Below are 14,099 nucleotides of genomic sequence, written 5' to 3' on the forward strand. Positions count from 1 at the left end.
ACCCCAGGAACAGCTGCGAGCCCCAGAACAACGCTCCCCAACTGGCGCAAGCACACGGGTTCAGAGAAGCTCTACACTCCACCACGGAAAGGTCAGATTTCGCCTGGGATAAGGTGAGGTCTCTGGTCCCGGCGGGAGAGAGGAACGCGCGTTTTGCGGGAGCTGGAGGACCAGGGAAGTCTGTGCCTAGAAAAATCCGTGGCTGTAGGGGCTGGCGTGATCTGTGACTGTGGAAAGGGGTCCTCAGAGCTGCTAAGAGAAGGGCACTCTAAAAAGCAACCCATTTTGATCTGAAGTGCAGGGACACCCTAAGAATTTCAGGCAGTCCAGACTTACGTGCAGCCCGTGCGCTCCCTGGGTGCCTGGGCTTACTCGCAGTCCCGGAATTCGCACACTTGGGCTTTTTCCTCTTCAAATCCTTGCATCTGATTACTAAGCCCAATACATAGGATCACCCAGTTGGGGACACCCTGGGAGACTGCAGGGGAAGGTTGTTTTTCTGGAACCTGGGGATCGGAGCGGGGAGTGACCATCAGAGAGCCAGCTCTGAGGCAGCCCATTCCCACAGGCCTGTGGCGAGTGCCACAGGGAAAGAAGGCTCTAACACTGCCTAGAGAGGCCATAGATAGACCCGGAAGTCAATCCAGAAACACTGCCACCCAGGGGCTGAATCACAAATTGACTCTTGTGTAATCAAAAATAAAGGAATACGAGAAATTAAGACACACCGCCTGCTTAAAATCAGGACTGGCTTACAACACCGAAGAGCAGTGGATCGCAGGGAACTGCAATACTGTCTGGACTGAGAAACAGGCGTGCCAAACAGAAAAACAGAGGAAGTGAATGACCTTCACTACTCCACATTTTATTTTTACCTTTTATTTTTTTTATTTTTTTATTTTTTTAAAATTTTCATTTTTTGCATCTTTTAATCAAGAAACTTTTTTTTCTTTTTTCATCACTTGATTTTACCTTTTTAATGATTACATTTTTATTTTCAATCCGTATTATTACTACTGCTATTTTATCTTTTTTTTTTTTTTTTAAGTGTCATTTTATTTTCTCTTCATTTTATTTTGGGATTAGGGTTCTACATTCTATTTTTTATCTTTCCTTTAGCATCGTTTTACTCTATCTCAACTCTACCTTTAGGCCATCACTCTCTTCCTAACCTCCCCCTTTTCAGTGTCCTGTTTGTCTTACCCTTTTACTGCTTTAGATTTTCCCTATTCTTTCTGTTTACCCCTTGTTAAAATTTCACCCTACTTACATATCTAATCTCCAATCCCCTGCTCCAAGTCCACATACACCTTTCCCTTCGCTGTCTGAGTTATCCATAAACTTGTCCTTATCTCTGTCCTTTTGTTGTTGTTTGCTTGAATGTAGATTATATCCAATTTTTATGCTTTTTTTGTGAGATTGTTTTGCTTATTCTTCTTTTATTTATTTTTTTGTTTGTTTTGTGCTTCAGCTTTCCCTTGCCTCACTCCATATTAGTTGGTGTTGTAGTTTGTACTAATCCCCAGGCACTTGTTGCTGGCATTTGCTGGGATTAGTGATTGTTCTATTGGAGTTTTATCCCCAATATATATAGTCTGTTCCCCTTTCTCTCTTAGTCAATTTCTTGTCTCTCTTACTTTTTTTTTTTTCTCTTTACTTTCCCTTTTCCCAATTTCATTTTCACACTCCTTTTTTCTTTTTTTTTTTCTTTCTTTCTTTTTTCCTCTTCTTCTTTCTCTTCTATCACCTAATTTGCCTTTCTCTGGTGGTCACCTTTATTGGAGGTTATTAATATCGTGAATACATTCCTGTTCAGTGCCTTGTGAGTTGTACCTGGTAGTGCTGTATTTTGTGCCTTTAAATCAACCCAGGAGAGAGAGAACTACATAACCAGACACCCAGAGAAGAGAGACCATGGGGAGACAAAGAAGCAGCCCGCATATGAAAGAAAAGCAGGCATCACCAGAAAAGGAAGTAAACGAAATGGAGGCAAGCAACCTTCCAGAAAAAGAATTCAGAGAAATGGTCATAAGGTGGCTGAAAAGAATGGAAGACAAATTCGACAATATGAGCAAGAACCAAGAGGAAATGAAGAAGAACCAAGAAGAAATGAAAAATGACATCGCTGCTGTAAAGAACTCAATAGAAAGCATCAAGAGTAGACTAGAAGAAGCAGAGGACCGCATCAGTGAGCTAGAAGACAAGATGGAAAAAAATACCCAAGAAAAGCAACTTCTAGAAAAAAAAATTAAAAGGCAGGAGGAGAGTCTAAGGGAACTTTGGGACAACACGAAACAAAACAACATCCGCATAATAGGGGTTCCAGAAGGAAAGGAAGCTGAGCAAGGAGTAGAAAACCTCTTTGAAGAAATAATGACAGAAAATTTCCCAGATATAGGGAAGAAAAAACCCACACAAATCCAAGAAGCTCACAGAGTCCCAAGCAAAATGAACCCCAAAAGACCGACGCCAAGGCACATTATAATTAAATTGGCAAACACCAACGACAAAGTAAGAATCTTAAAAGCAGCAAGAGAGAGACAGAAAGTTACATACAAAGGAACCCCCATCAGACTAGCAACTGATTTCTCAACAGAAACTCATCAGGCCAGAAGGGAATGGAATGAAATATACAAAGTCATGCAAAGGAAGGGGCTGAATCCAAGAATACTGTACCCAGCAAGGCTGTCAATCAAAATTGAAGGTGAAATCAGGAGCTTCACAGACAAAAAAGGACTAAGGGAATTTATTACCACCAAACCAGCAATGCAAGAAATGCTAAAGGGTCTACTGTAAAAAAAGAAAAAAAAAAGAAAGAAAGAAAGAAAGAAACAGGAAGCGAAGAAGTAACACAGGGGTAAAGAATAGGAATGGCGACAAATAAGTACCTATCAATAATAACTTTAAATGTAAATGGATTAAATGCCCCAATCAAAAGACATAGGGTAACAGATTGGATAAGAAAACACGACCCATATATCTGCTGTCTACAAGAAACCCACCTCAGAAAAAAAGACGCACACAGACTGAGGGTGAAGGGATGGAAAAAGGTTTTCCAGGCAAATGGAACTGAAAAAAAAGCTGGGGTAGCAATACTTATTTCTGACAAATTAGATCTCAAACTGAAGGACATAACAAGAGATAAGGAAGGCCATTTCATAATACTAAAGGGAGCAATCCAACAAGAAGAAATAACTCTGGTAAACATATATGCACCCAATACAGGAGCACCCAAATACATAAAAAAACTCCTGGAAGATATCAAGGGAGACATTGACAGCAATACAATCATAGTAGGAGACTTTAATACCCCACTATCACCATTGGACAAATCCTCTAAACAAAACATCAGCAAAGAAACATCAATCCTAAATGACTCACTAGACCAGATGGAATTAATTGACATCTTCAGAACATTTCACCCCAAAGCCACAGAATATACATTCTTCTCAAGCGCACATGGGTCATTTTCAAAGATAGACCATATGTTGGGACATAGGCAAAGTCTCTTCAAATTCAAGAAGATAGAAATCATATCAAGCATCTTCTCAGACCACAGTGGCATAAAACTGGAAATCAACTACAATAAAAACAACCCAAAGAAATCAAACACATGGAGACTAAACAGCATGCTATTAAACCATGACTGGGTTACCAGAGAGATCAAAGAAGAAATAAAAAACATCATGACAACAAATGACAATGAAAACACTACAATCCAAAATCTATGGGACACAGCGAAAGCAGTCTTGAGAGGGAAGTTCATAGCTCTACAAGCCTACTGCAAAAAACAAGAAACAGGGGTAATAAATTACCTAACCCAACAACTCAAAGAGTTAGAAAAAGAGCAACAAGAAAAGCCCAGTGTAAGCAGAAGGAAGGAAATAATAAAGATCAGAGCACAGATAAACGACATAGAGACCAAAGAAACAATACAAAAGATCAACAAAACCAAGAGCTGGTTCTTTGAAAGGATAAACAAGATTGATGAACCTCTAGCCAGGCTCACCAAGAAGCAAAGAGAGAGGACCCAAATAAACAAGATCAGAAATGAAAGAGGTGAAATAACAACAGATCCCGCCGAAATACAAAGGATTGTTAAAAAATACTACGAACAACTCTATTCCAACAAACTGGACAACCTGGAGGAAATGGACATATTCCTAGAAAAATATAACCTTCCAAAACTCAATCAGGAAGAATCTAAACAGCTCAACATGCCAGTAACTATGGAAGAAATTGAAGCAGTCATCAAAGAGCTTCCGGCAAACAAAAGCCCGGGGCCAGACGGCTTCACAGGAGAGTTCTACCAAACATTCAAGGAAGAACTAAAATCTATCCTCCTCAGACTATTCCAAAAAATTCAAGAGGAAGGAACACTTCCAAGCTCCTTCTATGAAGCCAGCATCACCCTAATACCAAAACCAGATAAAGACAACACAATGAAAGAGAATTATAGGCCAATATCCCTCATGAATGTAGATGCCAAAATCCTCAACAAAATTCTAGCAAATAGGATCCAGCAGTACATCAGAAAGATCATACACCATGACCAAGTAGGGTTTATCCCAGGAATGCAAGGATGGTTCAATATCCGCAAATCAATAAATGTGATACATCACATAAACAAATTGAGAGATAAAAATCACATAGTCATATCAATTGATGCAGAAAAAGCATTTGACAAAATCCAACACCCTTTCTTGATAAAAACTCTCAACAAGGTGGGAATAGAAGGATCATACCTCAACATCATAAAAGCTATATATGATAAACCCACAGCTAACATCATACTCAATGGGCAAAAACTAAAACCATTTCCCCTAAGAACAGGAACAAGACAGGGATGCCCACTCTCACCACTCCTGTTTGACATAGTACTGGAAGTATTAGCCACTGCAATTAGACAAGAAGAAGAAATAAAAGGCATCCAAATTGGAAAAGAAGAAGTAAAGCTGTCCTTATTTGCAGATGACATGATATTGTACATAAAAAACCCGAAAGACTCCATCAAAAAACTAACAGACTTAATAAATGAATTCGGCAATGTAGCAGGATACAAAATTAACACCAAGAAATCTATGGCATTTCTATACACCAACAATGAACTTACAGAAAGAGAGACTAAAAAAGCAATCCCATTTTCCATCGCACCAAAAAAATTAAGATACTTAGGAATAAACCTAACCAAGGAGGTAAAAGACCTATATGCGGAAAACTACAGGACACTGAAAAAAGAGATAGAGGAAGATGTAAACAGATGGAAGAACATACCATGTTCATGGATTGGTAGAATCAACATCATTAAAATGTCCATACTACCCAAAGCAATCTATAGATTCAATGCACTCCCCATTAAAATACCAACGGCGTATTTCACAGACCTAGAAAGAACTCTCCAAAAATTCATCTGGAATAAAAAAAGACCCCGAATAGCCACAGCAATCCTGAGAAAGAAGAATAAAGTAGGAGGGATCTCAATACCAGATTTCAAGCTGTATTACAAAGCCACTGTCATCAAAACAGCCTGGTACTGGCACAAGAACAGACATATAGATCAATGGAACAGAATAGAGAATCCAGATATCGACCCAAACCAATATGCGCATTTAATATTTGACAAAGGAGGCATGAGCATACAATGGAGTCAAGCCAGTCTCTTTAATAAATGGTGTTGGGAAAATTGGACAGATACATGCAAAAAAAATGAAACTAGATCACCAACTTACACCATACACAAAAATAAACTCAAAATGGGTACAGGACTTAAATATAAGACGGGAAACCATAAAAATACTAGAGGAATCCACAGGCAGCAAAATCTCAGACATATGCCAAAAGAACTTTTTCAGTGATACTGCCCCTAGGGCAATGGAAGCCAAACAGAAAATAAACAAATGGGACTACATCAAAATAAAAAGCTTTTGCACAGCAAAAGAAACCATCAACAAAACAACAAGAAACCCCACTGTATGGGAGAACATATTTGCAAATGGTATCACTGATAAAGGCTTAATTTCCAACATCTACAGGCAGCTTATACAACTTAATAAAAGGAAGATAAATGATCCAATAAAAAAATAGGCAACGGACCTAAATAGAAGCTTTTCGAAAGAAGACAGAAGGAAGGCCAAGAGACACATGAAAACATGCTCAAAGTCACTAATTATCCGAGAGATGCAAATCAAAACAACAATGCGATACCATCTCACACCTGTCAGAATGGCTATCATCAACAAATCAACAAACGACAAGTGTTGGCGAGGATGCGGAGAAAAAGGAACCCTCGTGCACTGCTGGTGGGAATGCAGACTGGTGCAGCCACTGTGGAGAACAGTATGGAGTTTCCTCAAAAAACTGAAAATGGAACTCCCATTTGACCCAGTAATCCCACTCCTAGGAATATATCCTAAGAAACCAGAAACACCAATCAGAAAGGATATATGCACCCCTATGTTCATAGCAGCACAATTTACAATAGCTAAGATTTGGAAACAGCCTAGGTGCCCATCAGCAGATGACTGGATCAGAAAACTATGGTACATCTACACAATGGAATACTATGCTGCCGTAAAAAAGAAGGAATTACTACCATTTGTAGGCACTTGGATGGAATTAGAGAACATTATGCTAAGTGAAATAAGCCAGTCAATGAAAGAAAAATACCACATGATCCCACTCATTTGGGGATAATGAAAAACATTATAAACTGATGAACAAAAAGATAGTTACAGAGGCAGTAAAACATCAAACAGACTGTCAAATTACAGTGGTAAGGTTAGGGAGAGGTGGGGGAAATAAGAGATCAACTGAAGGACTTATATGCATGTATATAAGAGTAAACAACGGATGCAAAACATTGGGGGGTGAGGGCATGTATGGGAGTGGGTTGGGGGTGGGGGGCAATGGTAAGATATGTACACATATAATACCTTAATAAAAATTTGAAAAAATAAAAAAAAAAAAAGAAAGTACTGGCTGATGTCACCCTAGGGTTACTGTTCATAACACAGCTCACAACAGCAGGGACTTCAGTGACCAACAGACCCAGTCAAGTCCCAGGCCCACCATTTCTGAGCTGCACGGCCTGGCCAACTTGTTGAACTTCCCTGAGCCACCTTTTCCTCACCCCAGAAGAGCCTCAGAGAGTGTTTTTGAGATGTGAAGGCAACAATGAGACAAGTACTTGTATAGTCCCCACTAAGTGTTAGCTATGATGTTAGGTAACAACATTACATGGAGTCCTCGGTTGAGGATCCATGGGAGAAATTTTTCTCAGCCTGCAGGACTAGGCATAATTGGGCATTTTCCGGAGAAATCAGGCCAAATCTCAGGAATTACGTAACCAGTGAATTTTTCTTTCCGTTGGCTAGCAGTAAGCTCCACTTGTCTTTAGGCATGCATTTTAAAACCAGAAACTATCTATGGCTTCAGCGTGTTTTTTCTAACATTAGTGTCCCTTTGTCTTAATTTCTTTATTGAACTGTGTTTCTCATGGTATTATATGTATATTTTGATGTTTCTGCTAATCTATAATAATAAAAGATTAATATGCGAATTAGACCGAAAGACCTTCCTGACGACCACACTATGACACCTACTGGCGCCAGGCCAGGCCAGCCAAGGTGGGTGCGATGCGATTGGTTGGGGGCTCAGCCATCACTCCATGATCGCCCCCTCAGAGGGAGGCCCAGGCCACCGACCAGTGGGCTGTGGGGGTGGGCGGGGCCTCCCTCTGCGAGGGAAGCCCAGGTCCCAGGTGCCAGAGGGAAGCCAGTGCCGGCAGCTGGGGGAAGGAAGGCCTACTCTTGCACAAATTTTGTGCATTGGGCCTCTAGTGAATAATAAACGAATAGAGATTTCATCACTCTGATAGTACCCAAATTAGAAGAGCTTGTGTCTGAGAGGCTTGTTGATACATTGCTCAATGGGAACTTGTAAATGCATTGTTTTTATACAAGCAACATCCTAAAGTGTAATTAGATTCCTGGCAACCCATATGAACCTATCTAGCGGTGTAACAGCAGTCCTCATTTCAATGTGAATCTACCATTTATAATTCTGTTCTGGAAATGTGCTCAGCGTGCCAGTGGGTTCATGAATGACAAGGTTTCTCCCGATTCAACACTGGATGAGTTTCCAGACCCCCACTTGTAGTTGTTACTTCTCCTTACTCCCCTATACCAGCTCCTGCTATGAGGTTGGGGCTGAGACTATGGGAGGGAAGGAAGAAAGGAAGGAAGGAAGGAAGGAAGGAAGGAAGGAAGGAAGGAAGGAAGGAAGGAAGGAAGGAAGGAAGGAGGGAGGGAGGGAGGGAGGGAGGGAGGGAGGGAGGGAGGGAGGGAGGGAGGGAGGGAGGGAGGGAGGAAGGAAGGAAGGAAGGAAGGAAGGAAGGAAGGAAGGAAGGAAGGAAGGAAGGAAGGTCAAGAGCCTTGGCATGGAGGGAGTAAGAGAAATAGTGGGCTTCTGGAGAGTCTGGGCTCTGATTGGAAGATGGAGAGAAGACATAGAAGCTTCTGGTATCCAGTTAATACATACCAGTCTGGCTGTGCTGACTGTTAAAATATTGAAATTCTCCCCTAGTGGTTGGAAAGTAGTCACTGCCCTGAGCACCAAAGTGCTCTCCTGAGCGGTTGCTCCTCTTCTCCCCTGAGACACCCACACACAGTACAGCATCTGAAGGGTAGTTCCTAACACAGCATGGGCCTGCAGCTTCCTGCTCTAGCACCTCAACTGCAGTCCAATCGGATTGGTCTATATTGGGGGTGACTGTTGCTGAATGAGAGCGAAAGATCACAGTGCCAAAGACTGGGTTCTCTGACAGTGTGATGCCGGAGGAGGGGGAATGGCGGGCTCAGAGGGCCCTGGCTATTTTGAGAATGGTTGGAAGAAGCTCCACAGGAAGAGAGGAGCAGATGAGGATGAGAGGCTAGCAGTGGCCTTGGGGGTGGTTTGTTGTAAGTTTGTACCCTACACTCAGTCAAAGAAAAGCCTTTTTATTTTCCTGCATCTGATCTAGTCTCCTCCCAACGTCCTACTCTCTGGATAAGATGTGAGAAACTATGCTTAGTGCAATCTGGTAAATTAAACATACCCAGTAATATAAAGAATCAGTGTTTTTCAGGTAACACAAGATTAAATTATCTCCCTTGGACTTCTTCTCCATTTCCTTTTCTTCATTGAGCTGACACCTGGTTTGAGGGGTGGACAGCGTGCAGTGCCTTTGCAGTGAAGGAGTAGGGAGGGGATCTCAGAGAGAGTTGAGGGACCATATTCTTCCCTTCTGCTCTCCTGGTGCTCCCTCAGGCTCAGGGCCCTGCTGGCTTCCCAGTGCAGCATCACTGCACAGTCTGCAAATGCATTACTGCCTGCTGCCTCAGCATCTGACACTGCGGATTGGCCATTCATCTCCAGTAGCCCCTGACCACAGAGTTATTTTTGCATAGCACTGGAGACCAGCTCTAACAAGCTTCCCAGACTGAGTCTCTACTACTCCTTTATCACCCAAGGGGACGCAGGCACTTGGAGGGCCTTCCATTCATGCCACTCAGGGTCACTCAGAGAAGCTAATTCAGGCTCTCTCTGCCTGGCCTCTTGGCAATCCTGGATTGCTCCAGGGCACCTAGCTGAGAAGTGTTCCTCTAGGAAACCACATGAGACGTGTAGCAAAAGTACTCTGTGCTCACCTAACACAGCACTCCTCTCCTGGACTCCAGAATGCCCAGTGCATCTGGAATCAAGGGTAGGTCACCTTCTTCCTGACTTCCTGGGACTTTCCTGATATACAACTGTGAGAAGCCCTCTAGTCCCAGCCCTTGATATGCTAACCAATGGGGATGATCTGGAATTAAGTTATCCATTTTTTCTGTACAAAGCCTAGTTTTAAGTACAAATGTCTCAACTAAGTAAATGAAAAAAGAAAGTGTGGGACTCAAAGCCAGTCTACCCCAGCCTCTTTGTTGATGAAAGTTCTCACCCCCTCCCTTCCTGTGGCAATAAACCTCATGGCCCCACCTCTGAGCCATCTTAAGAAGTGGCTTCTGCCTTTGTAGCTTCACATCTTTGTATCATCCCCATCTATTTAAATAACATAGAGTTATCTTCAAATTCTGTTCTTGCTAAGTCTTACTGACTTAACATCAATGACTTTTCTGGGTGCAGTGAGGATACACTGAAAAATAAAAATTGTTTTTGAACTATTTTAAATCATCATTTGTTTTGATGCTGACACATTTCTGATCCACCAAGCCCTTGAAATTATTTTCTCCTGTAGTGTTGACAGCTCTATTTCTGGAAATTAATCATGTAAGTATAGAAATGGAGTGTAATAGGATTTATTCCAAGAACACTTTTTTTTTTCATGTAACAAGACTTCCAAAGGAAGAATAGGAAATATCCCTTCTTTATCTGTTCTCCCTTTCTTTGTCCAAAATACAGATGCCCCGGTGCGCCTGGAATCAAAGGGTAGGTCACCTTCCTCCTGACTCTGGGACTTTCCTGATGTACAACTGTAAGCATGATTTAAGAAAACTAAAAAATTGTGATTTCTAGCTTAATGATATTGTGATTCATTTGTTAAAAATATGGTGGCAGCATTAAATACATTCTTCTGAAATTGTTAGATCCTATTTTATAATGCTTCTAACAATTATCAAGCCTTGTACAAGGGAAAATATTTACTATAACATACATTACATCAATTTGCACATATTCATATCTATGAAGTATATTACTGTATTGTTATGAAGGCAATGCCATTGAATCAGTGAACTTTGATTCATCTCTTGCTCAGGCAGGATGGGTTAAAAATAGGTTTACAGTTGTGAGTACATGAAACACAGTTTATTCTTGTTTTATTATTTATTAATTATTGCATTATTTTCCATACAAACAACTATAAGCCTACGTTTGCCCTACCCTGTATATATTGCACAAGTGGACAACAGTTTGGAAATAGTAAGATAAGAAAGACAATCAAAAAAGGTTTTTGTTTCTTTAGATACTAGTTTTAACAGTTATTTTTCTTAATTTCCTTAATTTTAAAAGTCTCACTTTCCTTAATATCTCCATTAAAATAAAAGATTACTTATTAACTTGTTTTATAACTTAAAATCTTACTAAGATTTAGAAAGCCATGAACCTTGAAAAAAATAATACTAAAAGATTATATCCCGCATAGCAAAGTGCTTTTAAAATATCATTTGATTTTAATGGCCATAAAATGCTGAGCACCATGAGAACTATATGCCAAAGACACGGTTCTTGCTTACAATTTATCAAAAAATGTTTTGCAAATGACTTTTGTTTCTTCTACATGACTCCCCTGATCCTCTCTCTTCACCACTGATATAGCGTAAGTAACCAAGCAGGAAAAATAATTGACAAGATATAGAAAAGAAAGTAGACTAGGCAACATGAAGAAATGCCATTTTATCTTCAAACAGGAAAATCAATTCAAACAATTGCACTTGGAAATTGCTTATTGATGGTGGTTTTTGTGTTGTTGTTGTTTTTTGGTTTGGGTTGTTTTTTTTTTGGGGGGGGGGGGTGGTGGTGGAACCAAGATCACAGTATAAAAACTCTTCCAGGGACTTGAATCTAGACTACTTGGCCAACCACAAAAACTTCTAAAATTGTACACATTTTTGTTATGTGGGTATTAATTGTAATGGAATTTGATTTTTTCAAATTATTTGTATATCTCCAAATAATAGAAAGACTCCCAACAAAGGATGGATCTTGGAAAATGGGAGCTACAGTTACCATGCTCTTGTGGTAAAATGTTGAGCTGTTCTGCCGAGTGTCATGATGATTCATGGGTAACATTTTTTCTGCCATTAGAACACTTGCAAAAGTAAGCTAGAATTACCTCAGTTGACTGCTATTAGCCAAAGCTCCAGGACCTGGTGCCAAAAATAAGTTCTTGTAATGATAGATTTCAACAGTTGTACAAAGCAGACTTTTAAAGATTGGTTTCAGGAAACTAAATATTACTTGCTGTGACAAAGGGTCTATCATTAATAGATATTTAGCCCTGACCAGTTAAAATGAACAGAATTCCTTTGAACAGTGTAACAATGTTTACAGAAGTAGCATAATCATGCTAATGATATATTTTTTTTCTTTACTTAAAGTCTTCTTTTTGGTAAAGAACCTCTGCGGTTTTATAAACATTACCTCACCCATACCTAAAACACCTACTTTTTTTTAGAAGGCAGTAATAGCATTTGATCAAGTCCTCAAAAGGTTCAATAACTGCATTTCACACGTTGTGGATCATGAAGTCAGAAAGGAGTGGCCTCAGGTTTCCTCACCCCCAGTGTAGTGCTCTGATTCCTGGTGTGAGCAGTATCCTGTTTCAAAGCAACCTCAAGTGTCAACATTTTATACATAAAAAATGAGTCACTTTTATGAGTACCACATGGCATGAAATATCTTTTTTCAACTATTATAAAATACACATAACATAAAATTTACCATCTTAACCATTTATAAGTGTGCAGTTTGTGTAACCAATCTCCAGAACTTTTTTCATCTTGCAAAACTAAAGTTCTACACCCATTAAATAACTCTCCATTCTCCAACTCCTGGCAACCACATTCTTCTTTCTGGTTCCATGATTTTGACTATTCTGTGTAACTCATGTAAGTGGAATTACAGAGTATTTATTCTTTTGGGACTGGTTTATTTCACCTACCATAATGTCCTCGAGCTTCATCCATGTAGCGTGTGTCAAAATTTCCTCCCTTTATAAGGCTGAATAAAATTCCATTTTATGTACACACCACCTTTTGTTTATTCATTCACTCATTAATAGACATTTGGGTGGCTTCTGTCTCCTAGCTATTGTGAATAAAGCAGCTGTGAAAATATCTCTTTAAGACCCTGCTTTTAATTCTTTTAGGTGTATATCTGGAAGTGGAATTTCTGGATCATACGGTAATTCTATTTTGTTGTTGTTGTTAATCCTCACTCAAAGATATTTTTCCCATTGATTTTTAAAGAAGGTGGAAAGGAGGTAGGGAGGGGAGAGAGACAACATCGATTGGTTGCCTCCCACATGAGGCCTAAGTTAGGAATTGAGCCTGCAACCCAGGTATTGTGCCCTTGACCAGAATTGAACCTGAGACTCTTCAGTCCAAGGCCAACGCTCTAACCACTGAGAACACCAGCCAGGGCTGGTAATTCTATTTTTAATATTTTGAGGGGCTGCCATACTGTTTTCCACAGCAGTTGCACCATTTTAGATTCCTATCAGCAGTGCACAAGGGTTCCAATTTCTCCACATCCTCGCCAACACTTGTTATTTTCTGGGTTTGTTGTTTTGTTGCTATTTTTTTATAATGGTGATCCTATTGGACATGAGGTGGTTTTGATTTGCATTTCCCTCCTAATGATTACTGAAGTGGAGCATCTTTTCATGTGATTGATCATTGACTCTTAGTTTATCTCTTTTGGAGAAATGTCTATTCAAGTCCTTTGCTCATTTTTTAATTAGATTGCTTGTTTGTTTGTTTTTTTGTTTTTGTTAAGTTGTAGTTCTTTATATATTCTGGATATTAACCAGGTATATAATTTACAAGTATTTTTCCCCCTAGAGAATGATATCAGTTATATGTAGAATCTTAAAGAAGTCAAGCTCATAGAAATAGGTAGAAAAGTGATTACCAGGGGCTGGGAATAGGGGAAATAGAGAGAAGTTGGTACAATGGTACAAACCTTAATCTATGAGATGAATAAGGTTTGAGGATATAATATAAAGCATGGTGACTATAGCTGATTATGCTCTGTTGTATAATTGAAATTTCCTAAGAGAGTAGAACTTAAATATTTTTACCAAACAAACAAAAGACAAATATTGCAACAGCATGGGTGGTCCTAGAGAGTATTTTGCTGAGTGAAATAAGTCAGTCAGAGAAAAACAAGTATCATATGATTTCACTTATATGTGGAATCTAATGAACAAAATAAAGAAACAAAATAGAAACAGACTCATATACAGAAAACAGACTGGCAGCTGTTACAGGGAAGGGAGGTTGGGGGGCTGGATGAAAAGGTGAAGGGATTAAGAAAAAACACACCCTCACAGACACATGCTG

The sequence above is a fragment of the Plecotus auritus genome, assembly GCF_963455305.1.
Source record: "Plecotus auritus genome assembly, chromosome: 2".
Classification (NCBI taxonomy): Eukaryota; Metazoa; Chordata; class Mammalia; order Chiroptera; family Vespertilionidae; genus Plecotus; species Plecotus auritus.